This window comes from Trachypithecus francoisi, unplaced genomic scaffold (genome assembly GCF_009764315.1).
Source record: "Trachypithecus francoisi isolate TF-2019V2 unplaced genomic scaffold, Tfra_2.0 Lachesis_group17, whole genome shotgun sequence".
NCBI lineage: Eukaryota > Metazoa > Chordata > Mammalia > Primates > Cercopithecidae > Trachypithecus > Trachypithecus francoisi.
In genome coordinates, this window is record NW_022681462.1 from 77,987,608 (window position 1) to 78,004,743 (window position 17,136).

A 17,136-nucleotide genomic window follows, 5' to 3' on the forward strand; every position below is an offset into this window, starting at 1 on the left:
TGCCCGCTCCAACCAGAGAAATTCCCCCACCTCCCAAGCTAACCGCATTCTCTTCCTCTGGGGGTGGTGCTTGATGGAGTTGCTAAATGGGAGATGATGCAGGGCTGGGGTTATTGTTGGTGTCCTGCACAGAGGGTGGGGAAGCTTCTCAGTGTGTCACTGGCCAGGTGGGACACATTGTCATCTAGGCAGCCACAAGAGAAGCCAATGCTTCGAGAGCTAGTTTCCAGGCTGAGACTTCCTGGTACTCGGAGGAAAATGTCTGGACTAGACCCCGGGTGGGCAGGATGAAGCCTTCTGCCATTTCTTCCCAGTAGCAATCTCTGGTGAGGCTGGGATCAAAGACTGTCGCGGCATTTTTACACATAACAGACATACTTTACGTGTTTATGATTATTGCCATGTGAAGCTTTCAAAACTCGGAAAGCTATTTCCCCCCTCCCCATTTTCCCAAATATCTAAATGTTGAAATGGCCTTATTTTGGAGAAGAGGGTGGGGAGTAAGGCCTCCACCAGCTGTTATGTGGCCTCTGGAAAAATCCTCTATATTGGAGTGCATTGAGGGAATTACCTGAGGCCTACGCTTTGGGAAACTTATTAATGCCCATTTTAGCTAAAGTTCATCTCTGTCAGTAAGTTAAAGTAGAAAATAAGCCTGGGGTTGTGATCCCAAGTCTACATTTTCTGTTTCTCCTCTGGAATCACAGTGACACATCCATTCATTTGAAAATATGGCAGGCGGCTGGGCACGGTGGCTCACACCTGGTAATCCCAGCACTTTGGGAGGCGGAGGCAGGTGGATCACCTGAGGTCAGGAGTTGGAGACCAACCTGGCCAACATGGTGAAACCCCGTCTCTACTAAAAATACAAAAATTAGCTGGGTATGGTGGCAGGTGCCTATAATCCCAGCTACTTGGGAATCTGAGGCAGGAGAATCGCTTGAACCTGGGAGGCAGAGGTTGCAGTGAGCTGAAATTGTGCACTCCAGCCTGGGTGACAAAAGTGAGACTCTGTCTCAAAAAAAAAAAAAACAAAAGAAAATATGGGATGCATGGTGCTAAGCTTTGATGCAACCATGACTAGCATGCTGTTTCTCAATTATTCTAGTCTATATGATGCCTTGCATGTTTTTCTGTTGTTGTAGTTGTTGTTGTTGTTGTTGTTATTTTTGAAGCATTTCATTGTCTTGGCTTTCAAAAGAATGTGATAAAGTTAACATAGCACAACTTATGGTCCTCAGTTCACAGATATATAAACTGAGGCCAAAATAAATTAGGAGGCTTGCCAAAGATCACACAGCCAGAAAGACGTTGAGCTGGGCCTGGAAGTCAGAGGTTGTAGGCATACTCAGCTTCCCCCTCTGTTAACATAGCTCTGGCTGACTGCCTTTCCTTCATATCTCTAAAGATACAGAGTACTTCAACATGCACACTGACCATTTCTTCCAAATACCCTATGAGATAGGCTTCTGTCCCTACTGCCTTTGAATAAATGAAGAAACAGAAACACAAACGAATGAAGTTACTTACAGCCCCAGAACCTTAGAGCTGAACGAGACCTTCCAAATCACCTTGTCCCAGTCTCCTCGTTTTACAGGTGAGAAGACACCTAAGAGATTAAATGGCATGTCCAAGGTCGCCAGGCTATTAAGTGGTATAGATGGAACTTAATGCAGTCTTCAGACTGCTGGTCAGATGTTCTTTCCACTTTAACACTGCATCTTGCACTGCATTTGCCAAGAAGTCAGCAGCAAAGGTCAAACACAATGTCTGGACTCTGTAAACCACCACAGTCCATCACCAACATTTACTAAACATCTACTAGATGCAGATCAGTGAACTAATTACCCAGTCAGAGCCCTCTGCATTCCTTCCCTTCTCCTTTCTTTGTCTTTGGAGACTAAAGAGTTGAATTGCAATTTTGCTTCAATAGAAATCCAGGTGTAATCAGAATTGCCTTGCTTTCTGACATTACATACATCCATTTTGCCAGCACCTTCTCTTACCTACCTAAAATACAAATTAAAAAAAAAAGAATAAAGGCAATGAACTTAAGATCTTATTAGAGTTACCTCAGCTGCAAGGATGCTGTGTATACAGGACAGGTAGCAAGTTCATTCATCTAGTTAAAAAAAAAGTCTCCATCTAAATTCATTTAGCAGCTGGGTGCGGTGGCTCATACCTGTAATCCCAGCACTTCGGAGGGCTGAGGCAGAAGGATTGCTTGAGCCCAGGAGTTTGAGACCAGCCTGGGCAACATGGTGAAATCCTGTCTCTACAAAAACTAAAAAATTAGCCAGGCGTGGCAGCGTATACTTGTAGTCCCAGCTTCTCAGGAGGCTGAGGTGGGAGGATCGCTTGAGCCCTGGGAGGTGGAGGTTGTAGTGAGTCATGATCGCACCACTGCACTCCAGCCTGGGCAACAGAGCAAGACTCTGTCTCAAAGAAAAAGATCATTAAGCAACACATTCCCACTTCTCATCTCCCTCTGGGTTGCAAAAAGACAGTATTGCATTTATTTTGCCTAATGGTGGTGAAGCTGGCATTTTGGTTACTAATAAAGGACTTTACGAAGTAGCTATTTGACCTTGGGGAGGAAAATAGGAGAAGGGAAGGGGCAACACATGCTGAGGTGCACTGGTATTTCTTACTACACCTGTGCCTCACAACAGTCTTAGACAGAGGCACTATTGCCCCCACTTCACAGATGAAGCAACAGAAGCTCTGAGAAGTTAACTACTTTGGCCATGGCCACGTGGCTCTCAAATGGCTGAACCAAAATGTGACTCTGGGCAGGGTGTGGTGGCTCATGCCTGTAATCCCAGCACTTTGGGAGGCCTAGGTGGGCAGATCACTTGAGGTCAGGAGTTCGAGACCAGCCTGGCCAACATGGTAAAATGCTACCTCTACTGAAAATACAGAAATTAGCCGGGCATCGTGGTGGGTGCCTGTAATCCCAACTACTTGGGAGGCTGAGAGGCAGGAGAATCGCTTGAACCCAGGAGACAGAGGTTGCAGTGAGCTGAGATCGCGCCACTACATTCCAGCCTGGGGGACAGAGTGAGATTCCATCTAAAAAAAAAAAAAAAAAAAACCCAAAATGTGACTCTGAGGCTTGCTGTTTCCAAAGCTGATGTTTTCCCCACCATACCACACTTACCATGCCTCTGTGGTTTTGTTTGTTTTCACAGCTACACTATGAACTGAATATAAAACCGCTGGTTCCAATAGCAAAGACCCGGACCACTGGGATCCATCCAGGAGGGCAGGGCTGGCAGGATAAACAACTTTCTCACCCTGGGAATCTGGGAGCTTCTTAAAGAAGCTTGGGGTTAAAAAAAAAAATGAGTAGGAGAAGGGAAGTTTCTAGCCAATTTTTCGGTGAAACTCATTTGCGTACATAAGAAATCTAAAAGGCAAGAATGTGTGTGGGTTGAAGTGAGAATGAAATGAGATAATGTTATGAAAACACTTGGTAAATTGGAAATCACTGAGCAGACGTAGGGCTTGTTTTTAAGGTGTTTGAGAAAAAGAGGGGGTTTAGCAGAGCTGATTTCATCTGCTTCAGTTTTTTACTCATTGCCATCACAAACTGCCCCATTTTCCTCCTGGAGTCCCTTGATTGACATGTCTAGCTTTTAGGGAGCAGACTTTAGAGGCAAGTAGTGATGCTGTACCTGGTGGCCACTCTTGCAGTCGCAGAGTCCAAGCATCTTCTCTCACCGTCATGAGTTCCTCTGTCTTTGGTGCCTCCCAGGAAGTACCTAGCTGAGTACTGGCCACACAGAGAATGAATGAGGCCCGAGAGTGTGAACCTCCTATTTTGGTCATCAGTGAGTTAGCAGTCAACAACACAAAGCAACCTGAACCTACCAGACAAAATCCTCCAGCCTTTTGACTTACTTTGCTGTAAGTCCTCAGGCAAGTGGGTTGACCTCTCTGGGTCTGAGACATGGAAAGCAATAAAAGCAGGCAATAGAAGTCTCTCTTTTAGGCCTCGGGGTCTAGTAGGGCTGAGATAAGTTGCTTCTATAAAGCGTCAAGAAAAAAGTGCTTTATGTCCTTACCATCGGGGCTCTGCAGCCCACCCTAAAGCGAGTGGCCCCTCTTCCCATGTGGCAGCGCAGGAGGTGCCTTCATCTTTCAGTCCAGAATCCTTTCATTGCCCCCGAAAGAAGCCTGAGATCTGGCAGCTCATAAACTCTTGCCTTCCCAAATATCAAAGAAATTCAGTCCTGGCTTTTTCTTTATTTCTATCAAGGGGCCTTTGAACCAAAGGGATTTTTCTGACAAAGAAAACTGTATGAAATCTTTAGGGTCCAGGCCCTAAAAGAAAACACTCCAACTGGAATCAGTTCAAGGCTCTCATGTCCAATTAAGGAAATACTCACATTCCTGTCCTAGCCCTGGCTGTATCTTGCTTTCTCTCTTTCCACATCCGCACAGGAATGCACTTCAACAGCCAGAAAAGAGAGGTTACTATCACCAGGATGCAGATCGTATAGCAGAGTCCTCCTTGGGGTATAGGCTGATACCTTCCCTGAGTTAGACAAACAGCACAGACCACAGCCCAGCACAAACTCCCTTCATACCACTTTGTCCACGTCTCCTGCTATTTTACCCACAACTCTGGACCAGAGAAACTCCATCATACCTGGGGCAGTGGGGAATGGGGGAGGATTATGAAAAAAGAGGGAAACACAATAGTTTCTTGTGAAGAGAAATACTTTCGGTTTTCTTTTCAAGTACACAGGATGCTGCTAACTTCCTCCAGGGGCAGCTGTGTTGTTGCTCTTGGAGGAGTGAGCTGCGTGTTATGCACCGGAGAGCAGCCTGAACACTCTGCCAGCTCCCTAACTGTAACCCGAGCTAGCACTTGCTGGCTGGAGCCCCTGGTGTACTTCACACCCACATGGCACCCAGCCTCAGGATCAGATAGCTGGATCCATGTTACACCCTCCGGCCCTCTCAATCACAATTCTAACAGGCATTAGTACCCACTGTGCACCAGACAGGTGCTGGCATTTCCAAGGAATCAGCTTAGGAGACCTTTAGTTTTCTTCTGTCTCCATAACTCCCCGTAACCATCCCAGATAACCACAGTCTGTGTGATGGTAGCATGCCTGCAAGGTCACTGTGGCTGTAAGACAAATTCCCTAAACTGCATTAGTGATCCCCTCAAAGAATCACAAAACTAAGGCTGGTCACGGTGGCTCACGCCTGTAATCCCAGCACGTTGGGAGGCGGAGGTGGGCGGATCACCTGAGGTCAGGAGTTCGAGATCAGCCTGGCCAAACATGGCGAAACCCCGTCTCTACTAAAAATACAAAACTTAGCCAGGCGTGGTAGTGGGCGCCTGTAATCCCAGCTATTCTGGGAGGCTGAGGCAGGGAGAATCACTTGAACCCGGGAGGCAGAGGTTGCCGTGAGCTGAGATCGCACCATTGCCCTCCAGCCTGGGCAGTGGAGCAAGACTCTGTCTCAAAAAAAAAAAAAAAAAAATCACAAAACTAAGTAGAACTGTCACACATGCTAGCAAGTGCATTTTGAGGTAAGTCCCCTAGCCTCTGCCCTTCCTATGCAAATTGCTACCCCTGAGTTTCTTTTTTAAAGAAATGAGAGACTGCCTCTGGTGCTTGGTAAGGCATTAGGCACTGGGGAACCAGGGAACCAAGATGCCACTCTCTCTAATACCATACAATAACTGCTGCAGTAGACTCACTTGAGCATGGGAGAGGATATGATTAGTTCGGTCCTGGGCAAAGGGACTGGGAGAGGGGTGCTGACGGACAGAAGAGAAGCTCTCAAGGGCAAGGCGTGGGTCTGTTTTGTGTATTACTGTGTCACCACCACTGGAAGAGTTCCTGGCATCTAGCAGGCACTCACGGAATATCTGTTGAAAGAATGGTAGCAGGAATAGCTAAAGGGAAGGGATGGCAACTGAGCTGGACTCAAAGGATGGGGAGAAGCTAGAGAAGGGCAGTCCTGCCAGCAGAACACCATTGGCCAAGGTGTAGGGGTCAGAAAGGGCCAGGTGTGTCCCAGGAACTAGGGGTGGGCAGCCGCAGTATCTATTCTAGACCTTGGGAGAGGCACTCCCCTGACTCCAAGTCTACATGCTGAAGGGAATAACTCTTCGTGAGGACAAGGCCTCATGCTCTGTGGAAGGGACTGTGCACACAATTTCTAGCAGAAAGAAAAGTCTGTTACTTCCATTAGCCAAATCAATCCAGGTTCCCGCACCTCTATGTTATTTGAGCTAATATCAGCATTTCTCTTCCAGCCAGGTGGGGCCTCAGCAGAAGTGTTAAGTAGGTCAAATTTCATGTATGTGAAATTTGTCTTTTGAGACTTCCCCTTTCTAACCCCTCTTGTTTCACACTTCTCTTCAGTGGGCCCCAGGCACCCACTGAACTCAGGAAGCCCCACACTCGCCTCATAACAGCCTCCAAAGCCCCAAAACCACTCTTTTCTTTTCCACTGAAACTTCCATCCTGCAGCTCTCTAAGCCCAGGCAGCTGCCAGGCAAGAGAACTTGATCTGACAAATGAATTCACACTATTGTGAGAATGACATGCAGGCAGCACCTCAAAGGCCTCAGTTTCACGGTGCCACTGCAGACAGGGTAAGTGGGTAACAGGAAAGCCTCTGGTCCTGGAGGCAGATCGATGGTTGATGGTAGAAGCCTGAGGGGAAACCATGTCATGATGAGAGAGAGAAAGGGGGAACCACCTGGAAGGGCTGGGGTGGGTGCATCCAGTGGGTACACTGTGAGGTGACTTTCCTTGTCCATCACAGTTCTTCTGGAGGGATCTGATTGGAGTTATTGTCCCTAGATCTAGTGTGATCATAGCACTTTTAGCGGTTTAACTCCACTGATCTACGGAAGAGGGAAAAAAGATCTGGGCATACCATTTCCTTCCCTTCCTTCCTTCCTTCCTTCCTTCCTTCCTTCCTTCCTTCCTTCCTTCCTTCCTCCCTCCCTCCCTCTCTCCCTCCCTCCCTTCCTCCCTTCCTCCCTTCCTTTCTTTCTTTCTTTCCAAGGGACAGAGCTTTAGACCAAAGAGACCCTGGGTACTCAGCACCCCTGCCCAGGGGTGTAAGTCCTGTATGAGTCTCAGCAAAAGCCAGGACAAGTCATGACAGCAGAAAGACCTTTCCACATGCTTGCTGAGGCTGCAGGGGTGGTTTACATGCAGGGTTTCAGAGCCCAGTGAGCAGCCAGTGTGGCACATTTTGGCCTCAGACAGAGCCGGTGGCCCTACTGCCCTCAAGTGCTGCAGATGGTGGGGCAACTGGCCACCCACACCTCCTAGCCTCACCAAGGGCCCTGGATGGGTGATTTCAGAGGCACAGCCAGGTAGGAGCCTTGGCTTGCACTTTCCTGAGTGAGTGCCTGGCTTTCTTGTTCATTCTCGTCCAGGCCTCCTCTTAGAAAGGAACACAAGAAAGACAGAAGGTGATGCACCTGAAGCTGTTTTCTAATCTTCTTCTTTTTTTTTTTTTTTTTGAGACGGAGTCTCGCTCTGTCGCCCAGGCTGGAGTGCAGTGGCTGGATCTCAGCTCACTGCAAGCTCCGCCTCCTGGGTTTATGCCATTCTCCTGCCTCAGCCTCCCAAGTAGCTGGGACTACAGGCGCCCACCAACTCGCCTGGCTAGTTTTTTGTGTTTTTTAGTAGAGACGAGGTTTCGCCGTGTTAGCTAGGTTGGTCTCAATCTCCTGACCTCGCGATCCACCCGTCTCGGCCTCCCAAAGTGCTGGGATTGCAGGCTTGAGCCACCGCGCCCGGCCTCTAATCTTCTTCTTTAATGCCCATGATATTATTACTGCAAAAAGCTAGAATGTTCTGTGTATTTGAGTCTTCCCGGGGGGGGGGGCGGGGGGGGGCTACCAATGACAAACAGGTGGGAATGATATCACCCGATTATTTCATCTGGGATGGTTGCAGGTTGTACCAATAAAAGCGTTGACCCACTCGGCTTCCACTTCCACCCTAGAGAGGGCACCTTCATACCCACTCACCAACGTTATCCTCATTTTATTGCCTTCATCTCCAGGACCCTAATCCTCCACGATGCTTAGTAATTTCTCCATTTAAAAAGAAGAAAGTAAATGGATTACACACCAGATATGAGGCTGCCAGGCATTCTTAATAAGAGAACCACCAGTTCCTTTCACTTATTGGGGCTCAGTTTGCTTCTCTGTAAAATGGACCTGATATATCCTGCCCTCCGCTTATGGCGCAGTAAGTATTGTGCAACCATGACAAACATTCAGCTTCCTTGACAGAAAAGTGCAGTAGTAAATTATCCTCTATTGGGCCTACTTGAAGAACAGTAAAAAGAAGGGAAAGGGAAACCCAAATTAATGATTTCATGTTGTTGCTGGTTAACAGGAAAACATAGCAAAGGCAGCAAAGCCCTCTCTTGGTTTCTGAGAGGCCAAGCCTGTTCTCTTAGCAGAGAATGATGCCAGATAGAATGGTTGATATTCCATCCCTCTCTCTTTCCAGCACATTTTAGAGTATTTGTTGACACCTTGCTGACACCTTGGCTACACGTACACAGCTGTGGCATTTGTGTGGCCTAATGGGGAGGTTATACTAGTCCTCTTTCGACTAGAATGTATGGTGCCCTACCTTCGCAGCTAGCCCTCTGTACATAGGGAAGCGGGCATTTCCTTCAGCATTTTGCAGCTATTTGTTCAACAGGAACATTAAGAAACACCTGGGTATCAAGTGCCAGCATGTTGCCCAGCTCTTCTTTTGTTCTTGAGACCTCCACATGTCCATACAAGCACATTCACTTACGTGCCAGGGGCATCTCCTCAGTTGAACAAGTGCTCTGTTTTCTGGGTCTATGCTAAGGAAGTAACACTGACCTCAATCCAAACAGAAGCAGAAAATTCTCATCCAATTCACATTGTTTTACCACCTTTTGTTTGTGTTTGGGTATTTCTAACAAGCAGTAAAGAACACCTCCCAATGACTTCGGGGAAACAGGTGTGACTCCAATTTGTCATTCCTTCCTTCCACAGAGCAGTGACCCATATGGTGGGGAGCGCCAACAGGAATCACAGTGACAGGACCTGCACCAGGGATGAGCATCTTATAGTAAGGAGGGAGGGGTCCTCGTGCAGTTGCTGCAGTAGCCCATGAGGGAGGTGGTGTATGCAAAGGTAGAGTTTCAAAACTTAGCAACTGTTCAGATGTAGGAGCAGAAGGGAAAGGAACTTGGGAAAGGCTTGGAGATCTTGAGCTTGGGTGACTGGAAAACTGGCATCATCTGCTGGAAAAACAAAGCCAAGAGGGGGCTGGTTTGGGGAGAAGAGGGTCATGTCCCTTTCCCATGTGATGAACGGCCACTGAGTAGCAGCTGTGGCCAGCGGTGCTGGCAGACCATCCATGCTGGTTGTTTCTCTAGCTCTTGGGTCCACAGTGGCTCAGGTGTTTGTTCCAAAGGTCATAGGCCAGGCAAGTCTTTGTGCTTGGGTGCTTGGCTTCTGTTGCAGATTGGGTTCTTCAGAAGCAGATGCCAAGACAGGTTTTGGGACCAACACCTGTGCAAAGAAGAAGGAAGAAGCTGGCTTGGGTAGAATAAAAACTCTAAAAGAAAATCTAGGCAGTACCATTCAGGACATAGGCATGGGCAAGGACTTCATGTCTAAAATACATGATTTGCAATGGCAACAAAAGCCAAAATTGACAAATGGGATCCAATTAAACTAAAGAGCTTTTGCACAGCAAAAGAATCTACCACAGAGTGAACAGGCAACCTACAGAATGGGAGAAAATTTTTGCAATCTACTCATCTGACAAAGGGCTAATATCCAGAACCTACAAAGAACTCAATCAAATTTACAAGAAAAAATATCAAACAATACCATCAAAAAGTGGGCAAAGGATATGAACAGACACTTCTCAAAAGAAAACATATATGCAGCCAACAGACACATGAAAAAATGCTCATCACTCGCCATCAGCGAAATGCAAATCAAAACCACAATGAGATAGCATCTCACACCAGTTAGAATGGCGATCATTAAAAAGTCAGGAAACAACAGGTGCTGGAGAGGCTGTGGAGAAATAGGAACACTTCTACACTGTTGGTGGGACTGTAAACTAGTTCAACCATTGTGGAAGACAGTGTGGCGATTCCTCAAGGATCTAGAACTAGAAATACCATTTGACCCAGCCATCCCATTACTGGGTATATACCCAAAGGATTATAAGTCATGCTGCTATAAAGACACACGCACACGTTTGTTTATTGCAGCACTATTCACAATAGCAAAGACTTGGAACCAACCCAAATGTCAATCAATGATAGACTGGATTAAGAAAATGTGGCAGATGTACACCATGGAATACTATGCAGCCATTAAAAAGGATGAGTTCATGTCCTTTGTAGGGACATGGATGCAGCTGGAAACCATCATTCTCAGCACACTGTCACAAGAACAGAAAACCAAACACCACATGTTCTCACTCATAGGTCGGAATTGAACAATGAGAACACCTGGACACAGGAAGGGGAACATCACACACTGGGGCCTGTCGTGGGGTGGGGGGAGGAATAGCATTAGGAGATATACCTAATGTAAATGACGAGTTAATGGGTGAGCACACCAACATGGCACATGTATACATATGTAACAAACCTGCACGTTGTGCACATGTACCCTAGAACATAAAGTATAATAAAAAAAAAAAGAAAGAAAGAAAAAGAAGTCTAACTGAAAGGCAGGCTCAACAAATCTTGGCCAATTCCGTGAGGAGTTTTGGAGCTAATATTACCTCTCAGAGTGATCTGCACAGGGACAAAGTGGCTGGGCCTTTATTCCCCCCTTGCACTCAATCCACAGCATGGGCTATCCTGGGAGGGCATGGTCTTATGGGAGGCAGCTCTCTGCAGCCGTGGCAGACTTTGAAGGAACAAACAGCTGGAGGCAGGCTGCTGGTTCCACACCCGCAGCTGGGCAGCAGGCCCTCCGTAGAAGGGGGATCTGGGTGACACATTTCATGTCTTCCACAGACCCCAACACTTCCAGCCCTGCTTCATTGCCTGTCTTCAGCTTGCCATGCACTGAAGAGCTCTGCAACCAGGAGGATCCTCACAAAAAGGACAGATCAGATAGTAGCTCGTCTGCTCCCCTTCACAGGCGACAGAACTAAGGCCCACAGAGAGGAGTTGTCTTTCCCAAGTTCCCACAGTCAGTGACTGGTGAACCCAGGACCAGCACTTAGTCCCTCTTTCTCCTCGGCCTTGCTTGACCGGAGACTACTCTGTGGCCAGAGGTTGCGATGGGAAGACTATGGGCCTGGCCTGTGCATGGGCTATGTGCTGTGCCTCTGTCTTCAATGACTGCAGCTTTGCTGGAAACCCTAAGGACTCCCTCCCAAAGCAAAGAGCAAAGCTGGCACAAGACCTGGGGAGAAGCCTGAATTCAGATTCCCAGAGAGGCAGGGCCCCTCAGATTCCCAAAGCAGTTTCTTTCCTCTGAGTTTTGTCGTAGGAGTAAGCCAGCTCAGCAGAGGTCATTCTGGAGTCTCCTATAATTGTTCTCGCTGGACCAGGCATTGGCATGGCCAGTAGCCTGCACTGGGATGTCACAGGAACCATCTCAGGAAACTCCAGCCCGGGAAACTCCCTATGGTGTACGGTAGGGCTGTTGTTGGGGATGTTCTCGGTGGCCTTCCACTGCGTCTTCCAATTCTTTCTCATGAAGCCCCATGGGGAGCCTCAGCATCGGGAGTAGATGTGCTTCTCTGAAGCAGCTGCCTGGTTTTTCTTATCACGGATGCAGTGCTACACGTGCATTTCTTGAACTTTTGCTTTGTGGGTTGGGAAGTCAGTGCTGGATTTGAAAGTGTACAGGAGCTTACAGCAATAAGATAGTAGCCACACTGGACTTTATCCTGTGTTATCTATTATTTTTCCTTTCCCTCTATATTCTATTTTTTAAACTTTGTTCTATTTTATGTGGTTTTTGTAAACTTGAATACTTTCTGCGAAGATGTAAAATGTAAAGAACAAAATTACATATGTCTTCTTTGGAGGCCTTCAGTTTGTCTTGGGACTTGGTGCTGTATTTTCTTCTGTGCAACAACTTCCCAGGGATGGAGTTGCCGTGGACTTCCAGGAGGGCCCAAATCTGGCCTCCCCACGCTGCAATACAAATCATACAGCCACAAATCATGGCTGCATCTTGGCACCACCAGGAATGAGGTTGTAATGTTAATGGGGCCCTGGAGCAGCCTGACTTGTTGAGTGGTCACCAAAATTCAGGTCTTCCAAGGGGCTGGAGGGAGAGTATCACATTGTCCTCACGTTTTCCTGATGATAATGAGTGGCCAGGGTCAGCCAGTCAGGCCGCCTCACTCCTTGTGATCCAGACATGACTCAAGTTTCTACGTGGAAGCTGCCTGGGTTTTTGCAAGGACACACCACAGTTCTTCAAGGTATTTAAATACCTCCAGGTGGGTCAGTCTGGTTATAATTGCCTTCACTTTGATGTTTCCACGAGCTGGGGCTTTTTTGGTTTTGTTGTTCTCCTGGAGTTCTGAATGGCCTTTACGAGGCATTCTTTCCAAGCTGACACATCAAAGCAACTCCTCCTGGTATTAATAACTTTCTCCAACTGCATGTCCTAGGGGTGAACACATCAGCACCAGAGGGATCTGAAAACCAGTCTTGTCCCCCTTTTGGAGGAACTCTCTTTTGAAGAGAGGACCTCCTAGGCCAAACGTTGATAACCAGGATTTCTGAATTCCTGAGCTTGGCCCTGACAATGTACAGACGAAATTACTCATTTCCAGGTGCCAAGAGGGCCGATCACCACCAGCAGACAATGCCCGTCTCTGCCACAGGCGTTTATTATCTTTTGTCTTTGGGTTATGTCAGATCACTGTGAAAGGAGGGAAGGTAGCAAGGAAATCTTTTGGAAATTACACATATAATGCATGAATTAACCTCTCTTAGCTTCAATTTCCTTGCCAGCCGAAGGGTGGGGGGCAGGGCGGGGATAATAACACCCACCTTGCAGAGTTGGTGTGAAGAGTTAGATGATAGCAAACATCTGGTACGGCACCTGCAACCTGCATCAGTGCTCCTTAATCAGTAACTATTTTGACTGTGTAAAATGCATACCATCATCTGAGCATTAAGACTTTGCAAATTCAGAGAGTGGTCCACAGACCAGCACCCCCGGCATCACCAGCCGCTTGTTAGAAAGGCAATTTTCTCAGCCATCCCAACCTGCTGAATCAGAAACTGCATTTAAATGGCATTTCCTGGGTGACCTAGTAACACATGACAGTTTGAGAACCCTAGATTTAAGGGACAGGAATTTTACCTTTGAATTTGGTGGTGATGGCATTTCCCTTGGCAACGAACAGTTAGTGAGTCCATCAATCAAGTTAGGGCAATATTTACCTAACACAGCGTGCTCCTGGGCCCGGGGCTCACCTTGCTCACCTGCTCTGCTCACCTGCCTCCTGCGGTCACCTGCTCAGTGGCCAAGACTCCTGGGAGATTGCAGGCTCCTTGTTTACCAGGCAAGCACAGATAAGGTTTCTCACAGCCCCACCTGAGCTCCTGTGCCAAGGTAAACGTGCTGTCCAGAATGGCTCCCTGACTGGAAAATGTGTCAGTCTATTTATTTCTCACTCCCACTGGAAAAAAGGTGGGGTGGGGGAGTGATTGGTCATGATGTCATTCTTTCCACAGAACTTCTCAAAGGCATTGCATTTCTCGGTGACTTCCAGGCGCTGCCTGTGTGTCTGCACAGTACGGAGCACAACTGGCCAAGAACGGAGTTTCTCTTCCTTCTCCCAGCATGCTGCCCCTCCTCCTCCTCCTGCTGGGGCTTTTATTCCCTGTGGGCCTTGCAGGCAGCACTAAAAAGGAACCTGGAAGCCATGAGGTGTGGGAAAGTTTTCTTGACATTTCTCCCAGAGGTGAACTGCAGAGAACTGGAAACAAAGGGTGAAATGATCCTTCTAAAAGCCATACAAAGAATCAACGACAGTTGCATTCATCAAAATTCTTGCTTACATTTCTCTGGAGAAAAGCTAAGATTTTCTCATTGGGTTTCTGGCTCCCCGAATTGATGGGAAATGGTAGCAGACAGCACTGGAGGAAATCTGGGCTCACCCAGAAATCTGGGCTTAATCAATGATTTCCGCCATTCATCCTTCTTACCAAGAGGCTCCTACAGTTCCACATTGCTTCCATCCCAAGTCAGAGGTACTTTTTGAAAACACAAAAGTTAATAAATTAAGAGAGGGGCCTTGTGCAGGCCAGTACAGAGAATTTTTGTGAACGAAGAAATAGAAACCCAGTCCAATTTAAAAGTATTACAAATTTTTTTGGTAATATTTCAACATGTAGATAAAATCAGAGACTGATCCAGTGAATAGGAGTGGACCCGTTTTCCAGCTCTATTCTCTAGGGTAGACTTGCAGTAACAAACAACCCCCAAACCTCAGTGGCTGACAGTACTTGTCTCCCACTCATCCTCCCATCCTTCTAGGGTTGCCTGGGGGTGTCATGCTCGCTCAGGGACTGGGGAGGACAGAAGCTTTGTCTCTGGGCTGCCATGTTTGCCATAGTTTTTGTGCACTGGCTCAGGAGGCCAGAAACATAAGTCAATTCCAGTCACATTTCATTGGCCAAGGCAAATCTCTAGGCTGCTCCTTATTCAAAGTGGGAGGGGAAATGGAATCCTACGATGGGCCTGGTAGGCCGAGAGCCGGAAATATTTGGTGGGTAGCACTAATGATGGCCACATCGGCTTCAGCAAATATTAACACATTGCCTTATTTGCTTCATGTCTTTTTACTTCGAAGAAAGTAAATACCAGCGAAACAATTGAGTTCCTCTCTGTACACCTCCCTCATCCCATTTTCTTCCCTCATTTCCCAGAGCTAAGCACTGTTTTGAGATCAGTGTTAATCATCTTCATGCATGTTTTTACACTTTTACTATTTTTGCTACATTTTTTATGTATCACAAACATTGCAAAGTATTATTATGCAGGCTTTTAAACTTTATATAGTGTATAATCATATCTATAGTATCATTATCTTCTGCAATGTTCATTTCTCCTTTAGCATTACAATTGTGAGATTTGTATCTATGCTGACACATACTGTGTTGTATTCCATTGTATAACTAGAATACAATTTAATTATCTATTCTCTGCTGATGGACATTTAAGTTGTTTCCAGTACTGCAGTGAACATCTTAATACATGTCTTCTTGACTATATGCCTAGGAGTGGAATTTCTGGACATGATCATCTTCAGCTGTATTAGTTGTTGCCAAATTGCTCTCTGGAGTACTTGGATCAACTTACAGTTCCACTAGCAGTGAATGAGACTCCATGATTTAACATCTTTCCTAACGCTTGGCATTGACATATACTTTTGCTATCTGGTGGGTGTGAATGGTATCTCATTGTTGTTTGGATTTGTATTTCTTTAATAGTGAGAGTAAGCATCTTTTTATATTTTTATTGACCTGGAGTTCTTCTGTGAATTGATAGTTTTGCCCATTTTCCCCCATATGTTGTCTTTTTCTTAATAATTTGGGAGATTGCTTTACATATTGTATTCATTGCAAATATTATCTTCCAGCCTATGGCTTGTTCTTCACTTCGTTCTCATGGCCTTTGTTGTACAAAAGTGAATTTTAATGTACTAGTCAACATTACACTTTTAAAATGAAATGAACCACGAGTTTTTATTTGCAGTGTTTTTAAATGAACTCTTCATCTTAAAGTCACAAAGAATTTTTCTATCTCTTCATCTTCTGTTTTCAAGTTGTGCTTTTTTTTAAGTTCTTTAATTCACCCAGGACTGATCCGACGTAGAAATCTACTTTTGTATTTTCCATATGGATAAAAGTTGCTCCTAGCACTCATTTATCAGATAGAACACCCTTTCCCCACTGGCGTGTAACATCATCTCTGCCCTGTCTTGTTTCCAAACATGGGCAGGCCAGTGACTGGGCCCTCTCTTCTGCTCCCTTACTTATCCCTGTGCTCAGACTATATTGTCTTCTTTACTAAATATTTTGATAGTAGATCTTGATATCTGGTAGGGCAAGTTCTTCCACCTTGTACTTTTTCAAAATTGTTTCTCAGTTATTCTTGGCCCTTTGCGCTTCCAAGGGAATTTTGAGATCAGATTATCTAGTTCAAAACAAAACCAAACACAATCCAAACCCAACAAAAAAAAAAAAAAAGTTTGTGTTGGACTTCAGTTGAAATTCTATAATTGATTTGGGAAGAATTGACATCTTTATGAGTTTACATCTTCCTTTTTATTTGTTTCCTTTTATCTGGCATGTGCTGATGATTTCCAAGCCCTCCAGAAGATCCCAAATTTTTTCCTCTTCTTTCCTCTCTAACTCTTCTTACTTTGACCCAAACATGACTTCCTTTCTATTTCTTGTTTTGGCTTCAGTATCTTTCCTTACCATACCATCCATCTCTTTCAAAAGTCTCCTAATTCTTCTAACTCTTTTCAGATGTGCAAAAGATAAAGCCCAGACACACGTCATGATGATAGGAGGGGAAGGGAGTTCTGGCAGCCTCCTGTGAGGAGATAGGAAGGCATAGTTCCACATGGGGGGTGCACAATAATCTCTCTGAGCTTCAGGATGTAGTATGTGCAGTGGTTAACAGCCCAGCCTGCTCGGTTTGAATTCCAGCTCTATCGTTTACCAGCTCTGATCTTGGGTAAATTATATAACCTTAGCATGCCTCGGTTTTCCCTTCTATAATGCAGGGATGAAAATGTTAATTCTCTCATTGGGTAACTGTGAAAAATAAATGAGCCAAAGTATGTAAAGTACTGGCTGGGCACAGTGGCTCATGCCTGTAATCCCAGCACTTTGGGAGACCGAGGAAGGCGAATCACGAGGTCTGGAGTTCGAGACCAGCCTGACCAACATGGTGAAACCCCGTCTCTACTAAAAATTCAAAAAATTAGTCTGACATGGTGGTGGGGGAGGGGGGGCATGCCTGTAATCCCAGTTACTTGGGAGGCTGAGGCAGGAGAATTGCTTGAACCCAGGAGGCACAAGTTGCAGTGAGCCGAGATCGTGCCACTGTACTCCAGCCCAGGTGAC

General features: G+C 46.2%; 1 long non-coding RNA gene across 1 annotated transcript; it reads left to right on the top strand.

The window, feature by feature from the left end:
• The first annotated feature begins 6,420 nt into the window (after window positions 1-6,420).
• On the top strand, window positions 6,421-16,912 carry LOC117062515. The gene is made up of 3 exons (XR_004428412.1): window positions 6,421-6,625; window positions 8,059-8,246; window positions 11,035-16,912. It is a non-coding gene; the product is annotated as an uncharacterized LOC117062515 (long non-coding RNA).
• The last annotated feature ends 224 nt before the right edge of the window (window positions 16,913-17,136 follow it).